Genomic DNA, 24,118 nt, shown 5'->3' on the forward strand with positions numbered 1-24,118 from the left:
CCTTTTTGAGCTCATGACCATGCAACCCTGTCCCTGCTGCCCTTGCATCAGCACAAGGCATGTGCAGACATGTAAGGAGCTGGTTAAATTTCTTGCTGATGGATTAGTTTTCAGCTAGATCTCTGAGCTGGTCCTAATTCCCATATCATCACACTATTGCTGGTGGCGACACAGGAAACACGGATGGAACGTGCTGGAGAGGAACAATACTGAGGAGGCAGGGTTCACCCACTTCAGCAGCAGCTCACACTGAAATCTGTTTAAGTTAATCACAGGAAAAAACTCTCAGGGTCTTACCTGCTAACCAGGAAAGGCACCTTGTATCCATTTTGAGGTTTTTTATTGAACATAGATTTTCAAGACAAATTCAGATATCACTTTGAATTAGCATGAACCACTTGTACTTTTCAACTTTTTCCATCCACTTCAACACATGCTTTTCACTGTGGGTGCTGTCAGACATGCTGTTCTCATGGCAATTTACCTCAGTAAAGGAGCATCTTCTTGCCTATTTCACCATCGCAGAATACCATCATCAGAAGTCTGCAGCCAAAACTTCAATTTCAACCTGGCACTAACACTTAGCCTGTTTTCGATAAGAACTGGTTTAGAGAGCAGATATATACTGAAGGAGGACCTAGCTGTGCTGAAAATTTTAACCTGCATCAAGTACAACACTCTTGATCCTGACCCAAGCCCTTTACATCAAGCACTTTCTTTGCAGGCCTACCGACACACACCTAGTACTACTACTTTATTTGACTACTTAAAGCTAGACGTCTATTCTAAGCTTACGATCTAGGCCCTCTATAGTTCTCTAGGCTCTCTCTCACCACTGGGGAAAGAAAGGAACTTCCTGAGTCTAACTTTAGACTCCCGTTGCTAAATTGCTTTTAGAGATGCATGCCTCTCTCCATTGACTAAAGCAGGGCCAGCTTAGAATAATAACTGGACTAAACGAAAACAAGATAAATACCATTCTTAACGTCTAAACTGAATCATCACCTTCCAAAACATCAAAATACTGATGTATTTGTATAAAACAAGAAAGTAATTCCAAGAAGACTGTAAATAAAATATACTGCATGAGAGAAAAATTTAGGTATGTAAGCTGCAAGTTTAGACTTTCCCGAATTTGATGCTTCAGGCAAGCCATATGCACCTTTTTGAAGAAAGTCCTTTGTCTTTATAAAAGAAATTATCAGTGTTGGTGACTTCAGCAGTTTGCCCTTTCCTAGATTATTGTATCAATTATGCTTTGAAGGTGCTGAATTATTCCTTTCTGTGAAATGTACTTCAGTTAATTAAAAGGTGGTATTTTTCTTCAAGAAGGAGTATAATGATGAATCATGAATATAATAATAATGAAATAGGAGATTAATGCTTTCTAAGTCAGAAATCCTTTGGGTGAAAGTAAAATAGGTTTTTGAATAGACGTGCTTTCCAACCAACCTAATTGGTTAAATATTCCTGAAAGGCTTCAAATTTGAACTGAGGGAATGCAAAGTTGCATATGAAGGCATGGAGCTTTTATTATTTCCCTTTGTCTAACTTAGAAACAATAGAACAGGTAAGTACATAGGACTGTACACCCAAAGAATGAGTTACAACTCTGCAAACAGCGTGCAATACCAGGCAAACTGCCTGCAATGCCACAAACCATGTAACAGAGAAAGGTGAGCTTTTAGAGTGATTTGTTTATCATAGAAGCAGGAAAAGAAAAACTCTCATATTTACTACCACACTGAAAAGCCTGTATTAGAAATATCAAGGGCTTCTTCACTTGCATCTTTATTAATAAAGATATATTTATAAATCTCTCATAAACTGCTCATTTGGGTAAGCAAGTAAACAAATACATTTTCTGTATAAATGTGTTCAGCTGAAAAAAGCCTCCAAACTTGTGCTGTATGGGAAAAAATATATTCTCAAGCTGTTCTGTGCAAACCTTAAAGTGACAGGAATTAATAAGTGTCCATTCACTAACAATGGACCAGTGCACCACAGCACTTTGAAAAATGCCAGTAACAAATCCTGCAATAGAACTCCTGGTGGTGGGACGAAGGTGGTGAGCGTGAGGTATGTGCATTTCCTCAGAGGCTACAACAGTAGGGTTTATTCCTGCTGTGACAGGACAAGACAAGGGAGAACAAAAAAATTCTCCTTCTCTGTTATGCAAAGGGGTTTTCTTGGCTGGTGCAGGGCTGCACAAAAGTGCTCTGAACACCTCACTTCCCCGCTCTAGGCACAGAGAACTACTTGCAAACACATGGTGCTCTGCACTGTGCTCATTTTTTGCTCCTGACAGACCACACAGGAGAATGACAAAAATGGAAGTTTCATCAGATTTGATACAAGCAACAGTTCTCTGGATGGTTCCACAAAATGTTGGGGCAAATGGGAAGTTGACATAAGCTGTCACCGTTCTAGTGCTTTCTCATTAGAGAGAGAGGATTGCTTTATAGTATATAAGCATTTCCTTTAGACATTACAAATGTGATTTATGCCATGTCTTTATTATGACTTCTGCTGGCCTAGCTCTGTCCAAGAGGGTGGTGAGGAGACACGCTCCAGGAGTAACCAAGGACCAGAAACTTCTCCTGCAGGTGCAGTTACATAGCAAACTGGCATTTCCAACAGACAGGTTTGATTCTCTGCTAGGACATCATTTTACTACAACGTTATATGACACAGCCCTCCTGTATCACTACGTTCATTCTGGGACCACCTTCTGGGAGCATATGAAAGTCCTGAGATTGTCAGAGCTATGCTAAGGTGCCCTTCAAGCCCTCTCACCTTCTCTTCTATCAATTTCCTAAGGAAAGAAAGTTGCTCAGAATAGGACATTATGATGTTCTGTGGAAATGCACTTACTGGTTGCCATCCTGGGCTCCTCATTTCACCCCTACTCTCTTCAACCTCAGACAACCTTGCTAGACCACAGTTCACCCAGCCCCGTAGTGCACTGCAATGCAAACAGCACTGGCACCCCTGGAGAAGCCATGCAGACAGCATTAGCATCCCAATATGTATATTATTTGGTTTCCAGAAGCCAGATCCTCAACAGGTGTTTCTCCTTTGATGTCACTGGAGCTACACTGATTTGTTTCACTTAAGGGATCTAAATCAAGATTTTGTTGGCTCTACCTCCTGCCCAGAGGTGTGTGAGCAAAAACTATCAGACATTTTAAAACTTTTTATTCTTCGACTCACTACTCAGTAAAACCCAAGACCATGTGCACTGCAAGAGCTGTTTTGAGTTCCACTCTGATTAGCAGTAATAGGACACAGTTAAATTAAAAACTACAGAAAATGTAATCAAAAGTCCTTATTCTGTTAGCACTGAAAATCTTGTGTACATGACATAATTAGACAGGAAGAACTGTACAGTAAAAGATTGCTAAGAGGTGAAATGGAAAATAAGAAAGTTACAGGTCACCAGCAAGTATTTGAGAAAAAGCTTATTTATGCACTTACTAGAATAACTGATGTTTAAATTTAATGTTCAGTGTCACCAGAGCAGTTTTTATTATCCATCGTCTTCCAGTTTTCTTAGCTCTCTCCTCTCATCCTGTAACAGTGATTCACTGGGACTATTTTTTATGTTAAGCACAAAGGGTTACAAAAATGATATATGACACGCAAGATTAGACCCACGCAGTGTCTAAAAAATTATCATCTTATAAACTTCATAAAGATGAAACCTTTGCCAATATATTTTTCTCAGTTACTGTCTCCAACTACTAGAAAGTGTCAAGACTGCAGAGAAGACTGGTTCTAACTCTGTACCCAAAAAAGTGCTTTGTTACAAATTTGACCAGTTAAATATCAGCAGTGTTGTTATTTACACAATACTGAACTATAACTAAGTCATGCTGTGTTTCAAATGGTTGGGCATGGACTATACTTGTACTATCATCATGTTACTTTCCTTACTTTTACTAAATTGCATGTTGATGAAACAACCCATTTGACCCATTAAAAAAATAATCACTTATGCCATGTGCATAAGCTCATAACCATATTTCTGCAAAAGGGTTAAGCATGACTAAACTCTTAAAGCTATTTAGTTAGATCATTTAGGGCTGCCTCGGAATATGTGTCAGAAAAGTTAATCTAACTGGTGCACTAATCCTATGCATCAGAACATAACAGCAAAGAAATTAATTTTTAAATGCTATAAATTCATTATGAAACATAATATAGAAATAGCAAGAGATATATCTCAAAACATATTCTATGAACCTATTACTACACTCAAAACAACTTTTAAGGTGTACAATTCATGATGATATTTAATGTTTAAGAAATATTTAAAATGCATCTTTAAAGTATATTGCAGATGTTCTTGGGATTAAACTTGCTTAAAGGTAACATAAACATAAGGACAAATGCAGTAGCTCTAAGTGCTCAACGACAGACAGGCATTGTAGTCAGAAGTAATATTTGCTAACATACGTTACCAATGTAGAAGGTGACACTTACGTAGAAATCTCTTACCTGCCTTGGTTGAATCTCTCCTGATAAGGTTTGTTCTTTGTAATTTGTTCTTTGCAAAAGATGCGAGTCTTTATGGATAAATCAGAAGCAAAGGTGTGCTTGGTACATCCAGATTTCAGCAAAGCTCAAGTGTTATATGTGTAAGTAATAAATTGGCTTCTCAAAGTAGCTCAGACCATATTAATTGGAAAAGAGTCACTGCTTGCAAGGTTGCTGATGCTGCTTCTTCTGCTTTTGTGCCTTTGCAGAGAGCTAATGTATGAATAAGCCAGAGAGCAAATCCCTTTCTCTCTCTTTCTGTCTTTACCTTTCCCTCTTTCTCTTAAATGGTGAGTTAGAGTTCAGTTTATTCTGCAGACGGTGACAGAGGACAGGCTGACAGGCAAGAGTGTTGTTTCCTCCCCTGCGGAGACACACTGAATGTGTTGTGAATAAAGACAAAGCCCTCTACCAGTGCACCACATCACTCTGTAGATAAGAGCTGCAAGGATGTGCTGTGGATGTCTTCAGCATGCAGACAAGCCTTAAACGCACCCGGACAAACTCATCATGCTTTCCTCACTGAAGATTTGCACCAATAACTTTTGCTGGGGACCACACCTCCTCTGCAAGGGGAACCCATCTCTGCAGCTGGCAAGAGTTCTGTTTTGCCTTCTGGAACTGGTTATCTGTATGTTTTTATTTTTCTACATCATAAAGGGCAATTTATTTCTCGTTTCTCCTCCTGGCTAATGGGTAACTAGCTGGATAAACTACCACTTTTCCATATAATTAGTTAATCCCTGTAAAGTCCTTACTGAGACTTGAGTTTCAGGGTCTGTACTGAAGTTAGGCCTAAAGGATACTAGATAAAAAGAGTTTTGCACATGAATGACAGCGCTTTCCCCTCTGCACTTCCCCTCCTTCTTCTCCATCAGAAGTAAAAAAATCCTACCTAAAATTATTAAGTAATGGAAACTAGTAATGATACCACTGGAGCAATAGAATGAAGCTGACTGTAAAACAGAAAGTAAAACTATCTAATTGGCAAACATACAACAGGACTATGGGGAGAAAGTATACTTTAGGTAAGAGAAGGCAGGATAAGCAATTCCTGAAAGCACCTCTACTGCTCGGCAGAAGCCATACTGGATGCCTGGATACTTATGGAGCCACAAAATACCACATGGAAACATAGAAATTGGACAAAACTCTTGACTGTAGCAAAATGGATACAGGGTGTCAGATTTTTGTAGCACCAATGGCTATGGAATGAAGCCACTCCTCTCATGTTCGTTCATGAACCTCCGCAGTCTTGTCATACTGTAATAATGACCATTTATCATAATGAATAAAGATCTCTTTCCTGCAACATGCCCTGTGCATTTTTAATTGCAATTGAAAGGGAATCCATTTCCCACCGGTTCACATCCTGATCACATTGAGTTCTAGGTTTGACTAAAAGAGAAACTATTGTGAAATTTGAACACTCTTCTCCAATTTTGTACAGTTAGAAAAGACAAAAAGCATAAACTTGATAGTAAGTGTTAAACACTGAGAAACTCAATTTGTCCCAGGCTGATAGTTACACTGAACCTGAACCAGCTATCAATCACATTGCCATTGTTTTAGTGAACTTCAGTAATAAGGAAACAAAGTAAAACAGTACCTGGCAGCCTGCGCCAGTTTTATGACACATTTACAGAACAGAGAACGTCAGGGACAAGGAGCTTTTGACAATAGTCATCTAGTCATTTTCCCAAGGATGCTGCCCCCAAGTTTGTTGTATCTGCTAATGGGAAACTTGATTTTATGAGGAAATTGCTATTCCTAAGGGAATTATTAAGCACTTGGCACTCAGCTTTATGTTTGGTTAAGAACTTAAATAGTTTGAGAAGGCTTAAGAACTACCACTGGTAGCGTAAAGCTTTTTGCCTCCTCCTTCCTAAAAGCTAAAAACTTGATGCCTGCATCAGAGGTCTTCTGCTTTTCTACTACTATATAGTACAGAGGTGTTATGATGCAACATGGCAGCAAATTTCACTGGTAAGAGAAGATGCACATACAAAAGATACATTTCCCTCGAATTCATCTTAGTGAGCCAAAGGCTGCAGGGTGCTCAGTATTTCCAAGATGCAGAGGAAGCTCTCGGTTTGCACTGGCTTTCATCAGAGTGGAGTACTCTGCACCTTAGCGCCTTGCTGAGCAACTGCAGAATCACATCACATAGAAACATGTCCGAAGTCATGGAACACCATTAATCCTCTATGTACAGTCAACATCCCAAGGGTTACAGATAAAACTGTATGGAAGAATAAGTAAGAGATTATTAAAACATAACCACTACTCTAGAATTTAATCTATGCCTTCGTCATTTTATGTAAATATTTCTAGCTTTTTATGTTCACACTAGTATCAGTGTTTAAAAATAAAATGTATCAAACGCACTGGCACAGGACAACAGAAAAACACAATTCAAACTCCCCCTAGAATTTCTCATTCTGTATGACATACTAATAGGAATAAATCCATTATATACTAAAGAGTAAAGTATCCAGCCCTGTGCAGCACAAAGACCCTATTTGTGAATATTCAGAGCCATGAAATTATCTGCATAAAGATTTTCAGGCAAAGAAACCATCACCAACACTACAAGTATTTCACAGTGGAAATATTTTTGCCAGCCACTGGAAGAAGCTCTGCTCAATCATCCATCTAGTAATTCATCACATAGTAATTAATGAACAACTATTAAACAAAAAGAGGATTCCTTTTCGGAGAACAAGTAAGCCAGACAAGGAATGGAAAAAACTCTATGCCAGTTCAGTTGCCAAAGAAGGAACAAACAGCTTAATACTCAGAAACTATTCTACTTGTATGAAACAAAAACCCAACAAAACCAGAAACTAAAACCTGCTCAAATGAGTTTGATGATGAGGTTAGCCATGGCATAAATTTTGTGAGTTTGAGAGCACTGTCGTTTTCTCCTGTGAAAATGCCAGCAGTTTTGCCAAAATATTGTACACTGATGTCTGATCTGCCCAACCCCTTACTGTGACCAAAAATTGTCACAGTTGTGAAATCTAAGGTCTTCGTTGCTAATCATAAGCAAGAGGGCTAGATGCATCTGAAAAATATATGCACCGCTAATGCAACCAATTCAGCTTATGTCCTAATTCAAACCTGTTTTCTGAACACACTGAACAGTAGTTATGTGAGTAATTTCACAATAAGAAATAGTTATGAGAATTGTATACCTTAAGCTTTTAGCAAAGGGCCATGAGATACAGATTTTTCCATTTGCAAGGCACTGTTTGAATCTGAAATACTTCAGTGGAATCAAAATTCCTACAAAGTCATTGTAGTGTAAGGAAAAGATGACCTCAAGAATATTCCTTGTTGACCTGGACTGCAAAAGTTACACTGAAGTTATGGGGAATTAGTGAATAAAAATGAGCGTCTAAATTAACTTTTAGGAGTTAATTGTTTTTTAAATGGTAAAGAAGAAGAGGGAGTTTTGTTGGGTTTTGGTTTGTGGCCTTTTTTTTTTTGTCCTAACAGAGTGGGGCATATCACCTCAAAATTCCAACAGCATTTGAGGCGAGGAAGGGAAATTGCACTGCAGATGGCTAGTGATTAGCAAAGTCAAAAGTAATCGAGACAAAGCATCTTAGACTGGCAAACATGCTAACCTTAATGAATAGATGGTGCTGAAATATCACCTCTGTCATGAACCTATTTTTTCATAGCACAAACAACCAAAATCATACCTTTTACTTTTTGAAGTTTGCCCATCATCGGCAGGTGGCATGACAATAAATAGGACTGCTCCCAAACACCCATGCTAGACGTCATTTGTTTCTAATCAGATGGTCTCACATGAAAGAATGATGCTGCACATATTAATCGCATATTCCATTAGATCTTCACCTTCATCTACTGCAGCACTGTGGTCCCTACCAGTTCTTTAGTATTCCTGCATTTATAAATGTAGACTATGTTTCTTTACAGTTATCAGTTATTCTTTCACTTGTACATCACCATCATATACAAGAAATATGAAGAGAAAGTGTGTGAGTGAGTAAGAGTAGGGCAGAAGGTAAATAACAGCCTCCTATTCACTGCTAGTTAAGGTACTCCCAGCTGTTTTGCTAGACTCTGATCTGTACTGCCTCCATGTCAATTCAGAAGCTAATAAACTGACTGCATGTGATTTCTGATGGGTATGAACAGTTTACTGATTCATGAGCTGATGAAAAAAAGGCTTGACAGTACTCTCAACTTTCAGAGCTGAAGAGTTATTAAAAATGAAGTGAAACTCTGGGCAGGAGGATAAAAGGTTCCCTTTCTTCTTCTTTTCAGCTTATTTACTGGAAGTATTGCCACAATGTGTCTGGGTTATCTGATACAGGCCAGCAATCTTGCCACCAAAGCCCCAGCACTGTAAGTATTCCTTAAGATTGAAGGTTCCTGAGTAACCAAAGTGGTTATCTGGAAATGCCTGCTGTTTCAAGGACTAGATTAAGCCATGTCCATTCTTTTCCAGAAATAAAATTTAAAAAACTAAAAAAAAGGTATGTATTCAAGATGTGGAATTTTCCCATTATTCTGGATTTTAAACATCTCAAATGCTGGAGATGCTCTTATTCAGGACTTGGGGTGCTTTAAATCAGTCGGACCTATTGTTACACTTATTCAAAGTGTCTGGATTGAATCAGACCATGTTCAGGAGCAGCTTTAATTTCCTCTTTCCACAACCCCTTTTTTCTCTGTTCATTCACAAATCTTTGAGTTCTTTTCATAAGCATAAACACAATAGAAAACACAAGTATGGCATAAACTTTTGTCAGATTTTATGTTTGTGAGATTTGTAAAGGATATATGAGACACAGTTCGATGGCAGAGGCTTAAATTGTTAGTTTTAGAATGACCACTGGTCCACACATAAAGAGAGGGAGACAAAATTCTGACCAAACTCTGCATATTTCTTGTACCTACAATATTCAGTGACTTAAAAGGGTATTCAGATGGATGAAGAACAAAGAATAAGTCCTTCCTTTTGTATATTTACTGAACCATACAACCAATTATATCTGGCCTTTCAAACACTGCTCTACAACTCAGTATTTTTCACTTTATAGCACAGCAATTTTTTCATAAGCCAAGGGGTATTCAACTACCAACCTCATGTATTTTGATAGTTAAAAGCGTAACAACTGTCTGAATTACACTTGGTTTACTTCAAGTATTATAGTACCTAATTTGAACGATAGCCTGAAAATCAGTTGGGACAGAAACTGAAGTTTAGTTTAGAGAAAGTTGACAGCAATACTCTCCACACTGGATACTAGTTTTTCAGCATAAAGTAAGGCAAATACATTAAGTGTAACAAAATGTTTCATAAGGAAAAAGACAGAGATTTGTCATTTTCTTTTGTGATGTTCCCTTTTAATAAAGAACAATGCATTTGATAGGAAAAAAAGAGAATGTGTCAGGGGAGAAACACTATGCAAGTAAATTTTTACAATTACATAGGTCGTCAGATAACTTTTTAACAGCTTGGTTATTCCTGCTGTGTAAAAACCAGAAAATCAAGATCAATTCTGCCTTTGAGCTATTGGGATCCTTTACATGCACGAAATGCTAAATGCGCTCATTATACATCATTATTTCGTTACTATCTAAATCATCTGTGTATTAGCTCAGATAACTGTGCACGCAAGGGACTGCTATAGTTTTTGAGGACTTCTGTCATTTCATACTGGAAATCAAAAAGTGAAGAAAAGCAAGACATTTGTTCTCAAATATCTGCAAAGAGAACAAGAGTATGCAAAAGCATTGCCTTTAGTCTGAAAATACAAATAAAACATTTCTGCTTGTTTGTAAAGCAAGGTAGAGATGGGGATTGTCAGCTCTGGACTTCAAATGACTTCAGCACACCTAAAATTAAGAACTGTTCAGAATCAGAAGTGTGTACACTGAAATAGGAAGAAAATCAGCCACAAAATCTCATCTATTGGAAGAGTGTGTGTGAAATCCTACAGCAAAGGGAAAACAAAGGCAAAATATTCAGTGTCTTCATGGAACTAGATATCCACACTGTCCAGGAAGCATATATAGATCAAATGAAAAGTAAACACTTTTAAAGAATAATGTGTAACCTTGTCTGAGGCAATTTGGCACACCTCCTTTACAGCATTTAGAAACTGAAATTCAAAGGTGCCCAGATGTAATCTAAGCAGAGAATGGGTCTGAAAGGCATCCTTCCTGTGGAATCCTGCAGTGGCCCAAGACGGCTTAGAGTTTTAATTTAAACCTCTGTGCATCAGCATTAGTTAATCTGGCCATTAAACTTTAGAGTTATCCGCTTGTGAATAGCTCTGCTCTTAAGGTGATGTAAGAAATCAAACCATGTCACATTAATGGAAAGCTAATGATAGCAGGTTAACCTGTTTTTTCCACCTGGATTTCACTGTGACTTGGGACCAATCCGTCTGTCAGCTCTAGCCGTTACCCAAGAGATGAATCCAGTCATTTGGATGGTCCATCCCTGGTCTCAGCCTTTGATTAGTTTCCACTAACTTCTATACAGCTTCCCAATTTTATCACCAGTAGAATATTCTGAAATTTGTTCCTCAATTTAGCAAAAGGTGGTATGAAACAACTAATCTTGGGTCTCTAGCAAACAATTTGTCATGTCCAGCCTAGCTGGCAAATAATTTCTCAAAATTCTTCCAGTGTCTTAGGCTAAATTTAAGCTTTTCAATCAGAAATGGTATTTTTTTTCTATGCACAAGTTAGTAGATGACAGAGGGATTTTTTTAGTGTTCCTGTTTCCCTAAGTCTCTCTGTTTTGTTTTCCTAGGAAGAACTTTGACTGAAAATTGCTGAACAGCAAGTTCAGTGAATGAGAGACTGGGTAGATGTTTTGCTGCTGTCCAGGGTCAACCCATCACAGGTCCAAATATTCAAAAACAAAAATAATAATTTTTTTCTCTTATATGTAAAAAAAAAAAAAAAGTCTAATGGACTTCAGATTTCTAGAGAAATTAGTTTTAACTGATATCTGAACAGTTTGGTTCAGGGCTTATAGCTTGGGACAGACAAAGCCAGACTGCATGATCATGACTTTCCTGCCCTCTGCCATGGTCTCACTGTTCCACAGGACCCGAGAGGGAGCTCATAGCTACACACCAAAATGCCCTCTGTGCCCACAGAGTTTCAGACAGCTTCTGCTTACAGTAAGAGGTCAACATACTGAGGATCCAGAGCTATCCCATAGTTGTCCTCCTAGTAGAAAGGAGGCAGAGACTGAAGCCTGGACACATAATGTTTGCACTTCATCTCTGTAGTTAATTTCAACTTGAAGTAAGTTAACCTGTTTCTTTTTTAGGTGGTTAAAAAAACTGCATCCTTACCCTTCTGATCAGCTTTCTCTTACCCAGTAGACACTGTTGTCTGACACCTTTGTGATGAATTTTGAACCAGAACCATCAAGCATGATGAGGAAATTGATTTTTCTAAACAATGTCTTAGACAGTCACCTTTTATCCATCCAGAAACATCCAAATTGCAGTACTTGACGAGTTAACCAATCTTTGCTTACGAAATTATTGACATGGCGTATCCAGTCAGGAATGTTCCTCCTGATTACAGTGTTAGCTTCAAGTATTCTGAGTCTTTGATAGTCAGGTTTCAAACCAATATCCTTTAGAAGGCAACAGGCAGAATTTAAACCATTTTCTTTTTCATCCTGTAACTATTATTGTCAGGTGATATATGATTAATCTTAATTTAATTTCCTACTGATGAGGCTTAACAGTAGAATATATGGATGGATAGATTACAGATTGGTCCTGATGCTCTGCTGTACACGGAGTTGTTTATTCAGCAATACAGATTCAGGAAAACCATGACACTTTTAACCAGAAGCCTTCTAAAAAGAAGAATCCTATGAACATGTTCTTTGATTTTTTCCACCAATAAAAAGGTTTGGATTCACTTTTCCTGGCTGTGGATAATGTAGTAATTTCATTGAATTTACACAAAGACTTGAACATGCCCTAAAAATACATATTAAGAAATGAGGAACACTCTTTTGTCTCCCTGCACACCCACCACTTCCCTATGTAGAGGCTGCTAGAAGCCAGGGAACACAACTAAAAGAGCACTACCCTTACAGCGTGCGTCTGCTTCTTTCTCACACTGAACAGGGGAAAAGCAGCAATATCTAAAGCATGCTTAGTCTAAGACTGCAAAACAACCTGTCTCCAAACAGCAATAACAGTATGAAAATGTGTTTTGGTTTGGGGTTTTTTTTTTTCTTTCGTTGCAAATGAAATGTTTTGGAGCAGATTATGGTGGCTGTATGGTAATACATTCATCTAATGGAAGAACACAGCAGCAGGAGAGCTACATGTCTTTACTTTTGTCAGCTTTCCTGAAATGCACTATATACAGCAAAAAACCATTGTCATATTGGACCACTGAAGTGGAAGCCGCCTGAAAACCTGGGGTGTAACACAGCCAGTAACTGTACAGGCCTAAGGTGCATAAAGAGTGGTGTAGATGGGGAAAAATCTGACAACACTTCCCTTATACAGATGGTTCTTAAAAACACTCACATGGATTGAAATAAAAAGCTCAGCCAGCACAGCACGGGCAGCATGACATCTTTGTGGCTGGTGTTTAATCTTTGTTTCCTCGTTTTATTTGATGTAAAATGGTCGGATGGCATCAGAGAGCAGTCCTTACCATCCTCTCTGGTTTTATCTCTGGATGGCAAAGGTGACATGACACAGGGAAGAAGACTCAAGAGTCTATTCTCTCCCTCTCCTTTCAGTTCTTTAGTTCTCAAGTGTAGCTCTAGCCTTATGTGGGGAAGGCGGAATCACAGTCAGAGAAGCAGCTGACTCTTCTAAATATTTCCTGATCAGACAAGAGGAAGTGTCAAGAGGTAAGGCTGAGTCAAGCCCCTACTCATCCGGAACAAATACATCAGATATAATTCCATCCTTTTGCATGCTGCATGAGCTGGGGAACAGCTGTACATTACTAGCATTCTGGCCACAACATCTGTCACACATACATACGTAACAGCACCTATATTCATAACCCTAAAAGTAAAAACTGACATGCTGTTCATTGCCTCGTTTTCAGTTGTTTATAATATTTCCTAACTTTAGCTGTTTGGGATAACGTTTCTTTACAGGAGCCTGCCCCTCAGGGAATTTATCAGAAAAATTACATCCATTACAGGATTTTCACATGCTGACACTGGAATCTGCAAAAATAAAGGACTGCAGAAAATAAAAACAAATCAAATATGGACCCCTAATGGTTGGACTTGGAAAGTGGGAAGAAAAAGGATGCAGACAGTAGTGTAGAGCTAGTAAAACAGATGGGATGTGGAAGTGAGCAGAATCTGCAGGTTTTGTATTAAATGTCTAAGCAGTTAAGAAAGAAAAATTGATGTGCAAGGGAACAAAACTGAGGAGATACAAACTGACAGATGAAATCAACTTTGGCAAAAGGAAAGTAGAAGAGGGGTATCGGACAGACTTTAAGGATCATAGCTGAAAGCAACAGTCCTGGCAAAAGATCAGACCTTCACTGCTAGAAACTGCCTCTGAAACCCACTGCTGTAATTTCTCAGTATTTTCTTGAAAAGATGATAAAATTAGCTTGTTGTGCAAATGCGTAACTGCATGTTATAGTCTTCAATTTTTCCTTGCCTTATTGAGGGCACAGGACGAACCTGCTTTGGGGTTCAGTTCAGGAAGCTTGTTAGAAAATAAGAACACATTTATTAGGTCAGATGAAAATCTAGTATCCTGTCTCTGCATGAAGTACAGTTTGTAAGTGTGGAAAAAGTATAAAACCAGCAAATACAGATGATACTTCTGCCAGTCCCAACTTCCTGAGTTAGAGTTTGCATCTGCATCGTTGTGTTTAATAGCCCTTAATGGGTCCGTGATTTTCTCTAATTGCTTATTGCTCTTTTTATACTTTTGATATCCTAAAAATCCTGAGTTACACGCTTGAATTATGCATAGCATGTAAAATACAGCATTTTGGTTTAAATTTGCTTTATGAGAGTTTCAGTGGTTGCCCATTGGCTTGTCTGTTACAAGAGGTGATGAATAATCACTCCTTATTTACATTCATTTAGAGACCTTTATTGTGCATTTGCTTCAGTTGTTTCTTTTCCGAGTTCTAGTCCATTTAACTTCTCCCACACAGGGAGTTGATTCCAACCTTCTTGTCGATCTCATTATTCTTCTCCATCTCTTTTCCAGGTCTAAAATATCCTTGACAAATTGGAGAAGGACACCACCTTCTAAAAATGGGTCTGCCTTCCTCAGTCATTGGATTTAGGTGGGCACTTTTGCAGAATAATCCATAACTGCCCAAGATCTGAATAACTGAGCAAAAACTATAGCATTTCTGAAGTTGTATACAGGTACCATTTCAGAATTAGCAACACTAAAATTTATCTGCTGTTTTTTGCACAGTGGCTCATGGCAGTAAGGTCTAGTTTTGCTTTTACTGAGTGCTACTTTTATCATTTCTGAACTTTACCACCTTGCTATTTGTTCTGAATATGTAGATCAGAGATTACTTTAATGATTTTTACACGACTCCATCTGAAACCTTCCTAGCCTTTCTTTTCTGTTTTAATCAGACATTACTCTGTGGGGGCAATGTCTCTTTTGACATTACAGCTTGATTTTAAAGCATACAGTAAGAGATCTTATCATAAGCTTTGGAGAAATATGCATACGGTACTCCAGCCAAGTCATTCCTAATCACATGTCTTTTGGCTGCTTCGAAAAACCCTAATGTATTTACAAGGCATGGTGTCCTTCCATAAATCTATGTGAGCTCCTTTCCATTACTACTAATTTTGTCCCTTAGTACAGCTATTTTAGTACAGAAGACATGCTTAATGATTACATACAGAGTTTTGGTTTGTTTTTTTTTTTTAAAGCTGGAGTGTGTGGAATAAAAAAGATGGAGACTGTAGGTAAAAGAGGATGGTCTCATGTCCAAGGCAGATGGGCATGACACTGAGGAACCGAGATCTTTTACTGTTTTTGACAGTTTGTACACAATGTTAGTGGAAGTGATTTGTTTAAACAGTTCAGAAACCGCACAATTCAACTGAAGGGTGTCTGCTCTCCAGGGAAGTAGTTCAATACTCAACTTCTGTGCACATCGTCCAGTACTCACAGGTACACCAAAGATGATGGGAGCTGACTTCTAAATGTACAAATTGGTATGTAATGCTAAATATTTTGGGCAGACAGAAGAAGGCTTAGAAATGTCTAAAACAGAACACCCATCGTCAGATTTGGCCTTAACCTCTCTGTACTTCCACTCCCAACTGAAAACAGAGATGATAATAATAATATCATTAATCTCAAAGCTGTTTTGTGAATGTAAGTTCATCAATGTTTTTTAAGCACTCAGATACCTGATAAATAGGATAAATTAAAGACCATTTAAAAGCCCATGAGAAAATTAGTCTTTGGAGCTGGGTTTGAACAGCAGTCAATAAATATGACACAAAACACAGATTGAACTTCAAGGAAAAAAAAAGGCGGCAAAAACTTAATCTTCTGTTTTGCTCACTTAATGAAACAGAGGTCTGTAAAAGAAGTAACACATTACTACGGAATTTAAAAGGCCCCAAGAAAAGGTGCACAAACAGTAGTTCAGACACTTAGGAATTTTTGAAGGCTTGACTGAAAGACAGCAGTGATGTCCCTAGAACATAATTTTGCATAAACATAACGCACGAAGTACACACCCCTCTTTCTAACTGCAATGTTCAGTTTACAAGTGCAGATAGATGAATGTAATCTCATAGTAATTACTTCAGGACAAATACTGGAGTCTGACTCATTAATCAGATGAAACTTCCACTGGATTTAAGTTGGCTCTTTCCTTCTGCAGCCTGCAGTATGCAGCTCATCCTGTGTTAGTTTTCTTTTGTCTCAGATTTCCCAAGGACATGGAGAGACAGTTTATACAGTAGAGAATTTGACATAATTTTTATCATTTCAAGCATTTTGAATATCTAATTCTTTTCTCTGCTCCCTAGGCATTATTCAAGTCTAATTGTTAGATTTTCAACTCTCTTTCATCTGGATACATTCACCTTTGGTGTAACTGCTAGATAACAGATGAGGCAGAACAGAATGCCCACCTGATTTTTTCCTACTGTGCTAAGAGAAGGGCTCATTTGTGCTTTTTAGGAAGCTTTTCATAAAGGGCAAGAAGTATTGCACTCACCTGCACATGCACAATACCTCTGCTCCTGTTGTCTTCCTCTGAAGCAGGTGCTTCACATATTTCCTTTTGTACCTGATTAGATTTGCTGGCTGGTGAGCACTGAGAGACAGAATCAGGACTATGCTTTTATCCTATGTTTTTTGTGAAGCTCTGTAGCTGTTGTAATAGAAGGAAAAATGTGTGTTGAACAGAAGTTTCAGAAAACAGTTTTCAGAACTGTTTTCAGAAAACAGGTTGTTTCAAGCACTTGCAAGAAAAACGGGGGGGATATAATTTACTAAAAGAAACTCTAAACCTTAACAAGAGATGTCACAACCATCTCCCTGTCATTCTGCAGCTCAATGGAGATGTGTATTTTATTTTTAATTCTATAAGAGCAGTATGAACCTATATGCAAGGGAGCATCACCACGGCATTTTTAAACTTGCTTGTGCAGAGAATTTCACTTTACACTGACATAATATGAATGGACATAAACAAAGCTTCCCACTCTGACTATAGAACTCCAGCAACAAGAACAGATATTCATCAAGAAAGGAAAAAGACAGTAACTACTTAAATAATTGCTACAAAAAGGCAGCACCTCCAACAAATGGAACTGGGAAGACTATTTCAGAACAGTGCCAAGAGCTCTTCTCTGAAAACAGGAGCTGAATTCAATGTGGTGTGCGAGCACTATCAGGTCATCAGTAATCCAATGATGAACTCTTCAAAGGGCTCCAGCTCTAACCTGAGCACAAACACCATGGCAGAGAGAACAACTACATAAACCCCTTCTAAATTAAAGCAGAGCATTGCATCACCCAAATAATAGCTCAGTTAGAAATTCAAAATCCACCAGAAAATCTTCAAGACAAAGTACTGATCCCACAGGTAACTTACAAACCACTCCACAACATTATTTTCAAATATGGCAGAGCCAAATCTCAGGGTCTTTGCTCATCATCAGTTGTGCCCTGTGATCTCAAAAATTCTCTCCAGTGCATTTAGTAATGTACTAGATCAAGTGCAATACAGATACTGAACACTGGAAGCCCAGTGGAAGACTGATCTCTATTGTCTGACCCACCAACAGGACATAGATGAGATGTGCTAATGTTATCTCATCGCTGAGGACAGTTTCCCTAACTCAAATGATATTGCTACGTTTTTAACCCACACACAAACATTTAATTTCGTTTAAAAAAAGAGAAAATTGCATGTTTTCATTAATGCAGTCACCTAAAGTTAAGACACGGGGATAGATGGCTAAAATGGAAATCAGCGGATGCTATCTATTGGTTATGTTGTCTCCTTTGTGGAGCTCAACTAAATCCTTATTGCCAATTGTCAACCCAACATAATCATGTTATTCAACCTGATGTTTCACAGAATCACTAGGTTGGAAAGGACCTTCAAGATCATCAAGTCCAACCATTAATCCAGTGCCACCATGTCCCCTAAACCATGTCCTGAAGTGCCACATCCACACGGTTTTTGAACACTTCCAGAGATGGCGACTCCACCACCTCCCTGGGCAGCCTGTTCCAATGCCTGACCACCCTCTCGGTGAAGAAATTTTTCCTAATATCCAATCTAAACCTCCCCTGGCGCAACTTGAGGCCATTTCCTCTTGTCCTATCACTAGTTACTTGGGAGAAGAGACCGACACCCTCGTCGCCACAACCCCCTTTCAGGTAGTTGTAGAGAGCGATAAGGTCTCCCCTCAGCCTCCTCTTCTCCAGACTAAACAACCCCAGTTCCCTCAGCCGCTCCTCATAAGACTTGTGCTCCAGCCCCCTCATCAGCTTCGTTGCCCTTCTCTGGACACGCTCCAGCACCTCAACATCCTTCTTGTAGTGAGGGGCCCAAAACTGAACACAGTATTCAAGATGCAGCCTCACCAGTGCCGAGTACAGGGGCACAATCACTTCCCTACTGCTGGCCACACTATTTCTGATACAGGCCAGGACACTGTTGGCTTTCTTGGCCACCTGGGCACACTGCCGGCTCATGTTCAGCCGGCTGTCAACCAGCACCACCAGGTCCCTTTCCGCCGGGCAGCTCTCCAGACACTCCTCCTCAAGCCTGTAGCGTTGCATGGGGTTGTTGTGGCCAAAGTGCAGGACCCTGCACTTGGCCTTATTAAACCTCATACAGTTGGCCTCGGCCCATCGATCCAGCCTGTCCAGATCCCTCTGCAGAGCCCTCCTACCCTCCAGCAGATCAACACTCCCACCCAACTTGGTGTCATCTGCAAACTTACTGAGGGAGCACTCGATGCCCTCATCCAGATCATCTGTAAAGATATTGAACAAGACCGGCCCCAGAACCGAGCCCTGGGGAACACCGCTTGTGACCGGCCACCAGCTGGATTTAACGCCGTTCACCACAACTCTCTGGGCTCGGCCATCCAGCCAGTTCCTCACCCAGCGAATCATGGCTGCTGTTAAGCACTACCAACTGGTGCATAATCAGAGAACCTTAAGAGTGAAGCACGTGTTCATAAAAGGCTCTGCATAGAAGCTGCTCTTAAAATTCTCCTTAGAGCAGTTCTGCTCTCCTTCCTCAAATGCAGCATTCCCAATCAGCTGCAGATTAACTCAGGTTGCACTATATGGGAACAGGGACAAATGGAGTATGATCCCTACTACCAGACTTACATAACAAAGAGGGCAAACAGCACAACATAAATTATTCACTTCTATGGGCTATGTCTGGCTTGCAACCATTTTCCTCAACTCACCGGGAGAGACTATACACACACATACAAGAAAAGAGGGAATAAATTATTTTGTTTAGCAGATTCTGTTGAAATTCTCATCTTGCAACATATTTTTTTTAATCTAAGGTTTATAAAAGAAAATTATATCATTCAGCAGGTCCATCAAGAACTCTTTGCATTCTGCTCACTGTCATTTTTTTTAACTGTTATAGAGGAAAAGAAAGCATCCATCGCCTGTCAATCTAGTTTTCAGATCCAACTCAACAGTTGCATCGAGCAACGCTGCTATTCCCATCAATCACCTTTTGTAACCTGAAAAAAGGCAAAAGTTACTGACACCAAGGAAAATTTCTTACATTCTACTCTCACTATCCAAAGGGGCTTTGGGAGTTGAAACTATCAAATTAGTGTCAATTTGAGGCATTTCTAAGAAGTAGGCAAGGAAGAAAAAAACCCAACCACTCAAGATTACCTGCACTCATTTTATATGTGGCCCACTGCTAACTTCTAATTCTAGGCGCTGCCTGCCAGTTCGAAGGACACATTATGTCAATGTCCATATTCTTCTTTGATTTTACAAGTGAATAATCTTGCCTCACTTGAGCTTGAAAAGGCAGGGATTTAAATATCAAACAAAAATATAGTTTTAACTTCTTAATTTGAAATAGCTATTTCTCTTCTGATGAAGGAAGATGAGTTGGGAGTTCCTGAACTGTTTTGTCTTTACTCCATAGGCACTTGCCTACCCATCATTCATCCTCTCAGTAATTCAGGTTGTGAATCTCCAGTGAAAGCGCCGAACCAATTCTTCTAAGTTTAACCAAATAAAAGTAGCCAGTGAAGGACAAATAGGATATTTGTTATTTTGTACATAACTGTGCTATATATAAAGCCATAAACTCTAAACTGAGAAAATAATTTAATCCAATCCTCCCGAAATAACATTATCTGCTTCATCCCACATATTTTTTTGCCCACATTTATAAGTTTACTATTTATCATCTTAAGTGTCAGCTTGTCTTGTCAATGCTGATTGTCAGAATCAACTGTGAATTCCTTGCAGCATCTTCTCACTCATCCCTTAGCTCCATTTTGTGAAGTTTAAGATAATAAAATTATTTCCGTCATCCAAATACTGCAGTCATTAGTCAGCTGATTTGCTGAACAGTGGATAAAATGACTCAATGCAGTAAGTGCTCTGACTCATTCAGTCCTCTTTTAACAATTGGGCTCAGCTGCAGCTGCAGCGCTAATGTGAGTAGTCAGTCTCTTAGCACGGAACTACATTGCTTTTTGCAGAAATTCTTTAGCTTCTACTGAGTGTCCTATGGCACTCAGGATTTCTCTAAAGAGAAATGTTTTCAATTCTGTCAAAAGAGAGAAAAATGTGCATTCTAGACAGTCTCATCAACAGGATATTCAAACAACATAGCTCTATATTTCACGTTTTTCAGCCGAGTTTGGTCCTCTGAGGCTTGCAGTATGGAAGGGCACTGTATATCTTTAGTCCACAACTGTCCCCACAATACCTAGTCAGTGTAGCCACGGGACTGAAAATTAACATGATAAGCATATTCCTGTATGAACTTATGAGCATCTACTGAGAAATTGCCTCTATGAGAAGAAACAAAAAGGCAACGAACACATACACACACAAAGCTAGAAGTTTTCAGGCTTACTGAATCAGTTTTGCTACCTTTAAATACATATTCATGAAAACATCTGCAGGTGCTGTCAAAGTCTCATGGAAATCTGCCATGTATTTTATTTGACTGATTATAAGGCATATAGATTTGAAAATGCTGAGAAATGTAAGAAGATAAACACAGTGAAGTGAAAGAAAATGGTGAATCTCATTTTGGGTCAAACTGAGTGAGGCTGCTGAATTCTACTGCATCTTTCATGACCCCTTCCATGCCCCTTACACAAAGGCCACACCTGTGGAATAGCCACCAAATTGTCTCTCTAGACACAGCATGGCTTTTCTTTTCAGGAGGCTGTAATTTAATTTTTTCAGGATAGCCTGTCACATGACTAATGTTGGTGTTACTGGCCACATGAAAAGTATATGGCTAGTTTGTTCCTAAAAGAATATACTGAAGATGGGGAGAGTCACAATCTAAATGTAAACACCACATCTTTGACCTATTCTTCCCATCGCAATCCAGTGGAATGTATACACGGCTTTCAAGTGCCAACAGAATAGGAGAAGAAAAAAGGCGACAGCATGACCTTCTCAAATTGACCAATACTGTAAAGACATTAAGAAATTATGATAATAATATGCAGCATAACATGGTTTTGGAAGGATTAAAAAGGTTGAGATAAAAGTACTGGCATCTCATGCATTTTGAAAAGAACCACCACCAGAAAAAGGCCACGCATTTAAGACACTGGAGTCAGAGGACCATATTCTGAGCTCTGCGACTGGGCAAATTCTTTAATCCCGCTTATCCACAGCTGTTCATTAGCAGTAGTTCTCTTTGTGATTTTTCAGAGATACTTATTACATAAAGGGTTTAAATTACTGCAGTTCAAAGGATTATTTAAAGTGTCTCCTTTTAAAATTTTTTTTCAAGAAGGACTTAGAACTTTTTGATACTGAAAAATATACATTAAGATTGCTAGAAAAAGAACTTTGCCTATAAGGCAAATGTTCACAGGACACACATTTTACAACTGCTTTACACTATACCCATCATCTCTGTACAGAAACTGAAGTCTACCAATATCGCTAGAAATGAAATTTGATGTTACAGATCAAGCCGCTGCCTCTGCAGCCTGACCACACAGATAATCAGAGATACGTTCTGGGAGGACTTCCTGCACACAGAAAGGAGCGTAAGAGGAGAAACTAGCAGAATACTCCACTGTTACAAGGTCCCAATAGCTGCACAATCCCTCCTGCTCCCAGGAGGGAGCAAGAACATTTCCTGCAGTGAACTCTTTTTGCCCATTCACATCAAGTCAGTAATAAACCCTCACTTCTTCCCCTTTTTATGCTCCCCTCCTTATATTCTGGCACCTAGTTTCAGAGCAAGAGTGTTCTGAGTGGTACTTAAGCACTGAACTGGTTAAAACCCTGTAGCTGCTATATTAAATACCTGTACTCGCCCAGATGTGTGTTTACCAGCCCTTCACTCCAACTAATCCATGCTATCTATCCATTTTAGTATTAGCAGGCAAAACCTTGTAATTTCTTGACATCACCTCTTTCTCAAAGTTAGGGAATTTAAGAAAAATTCAGCAAAGAAACAAGAAACAAGTCATTTCTAGATCCCATACACATACACACAGAGTCTCTCCTCCCCTAAAATCAGAACCAGTGCTGAACAAGTCACTGCAGTTACCCATAGTTAAACGGCTACGTATACGGCCAATATGCCAGCCCTGCATCACCTGCTGTAATTAGTCTAAAACAATTTGAAGTGCAGCATTTCTTTTAGGAAGAGAAAATAGAAATAGTTTTTCCATGATCTTAAAAGTATGGAAAAGAGAATTCAAAAAAATAAAGTCAAAAGCAAAGGTGTTCACTCATCCGTCCCCTTGAATATTCCCTTCTGCAGCCCCCCCAACCTACAGGGGACTTCCTTCACAGCAGCATAAATTACATTTATCAGTGTGATTCCTGACCTGCATGGCAGATCAAAATGAAATGCTTCCAAAGCTCAGATTAATTAGGACTGAAGATGCCTCCACAGGTTGTGATTTAGCAAGTATTTTGCACCTCAAACTAAGGTACGTGGGGTATATGATATTTAGGCAAGATATTTTACCTCTCTGACATTACAAGTTGATCTGTATTAACCGCTGTCTCTCAGAAATTGGGTGCAAGTTCTGCTTCAGAAACAAAGAGAGCGCCTGTTCCTTTTCTAAAAGGAGGCTGGGCTCTGGAATGCTGCTCATGGCTATGACAGAATGCGGGGAGCAGTAAATAATATGGACTTATATAGGGAGCCTGTAAATGTCTGGCATTTTCCAGGAGAACTCTTGCACATGCTGTGCAATAATTATGACCTAGCAAAGTAGCTACCAGACCCAAAAGACTAATTCTCAGGTAGAGGCAGTTCTAAGAAAACGCTAGGAAGAAGCTATGCAGGTTAGGTGACAATGATTTATTTTGGTAAACTAATATAAAGACCACAAGAAACAAGCTCCCGGGCCAGATGAAAATGACCGTGTTAGAGAAAAATAAGAGGAAAGGCCCAACAAAAGCTCACATTTCACTTTATTCCCTGCCCTAAGTAATGACACAACCAAAAGTTCTGGATGCTTGCTTAACTACACCACTCACCAACAGCATTTGTTAATACCTGGTATTTCATACAGAGGTAGCTGACATTGCATTATGTTTAATGAAGTTCTTTTCCTGGAAAACAGCACACAAAATGGAGGATCTTCACCTATTATCTACTTCATTGCTATTTGCCTTGAAATTATAAGAGCAGATAATCACTGAAGGAAATCAGGCGCATTGCTGAACCAGGGAAGGAACTCAGCAGTGCATACCACAGAAGCCAAAGTAGAGTCAGCAATTCGGTCTTTTAAAATATGAATGCTCTTTCCCCATTAGTCTAATTACCGCAGTTCAGTGGCTTAAATACAGTGATCCAATAGGTTCAGACCTGTTTTTTAGAC

Source organism: Phaethon aethereus (assembly GCF_964289735.1).
Source record: "Phaethon aethereus genome assembly, chromosome: 14".
NCBI classification, from domain to species: Eukaryota; Metazoa; Chordata; class Aves; order Phaethontiformes; family Phaethontidae; genus Phaethon; species Phaethon aethereus.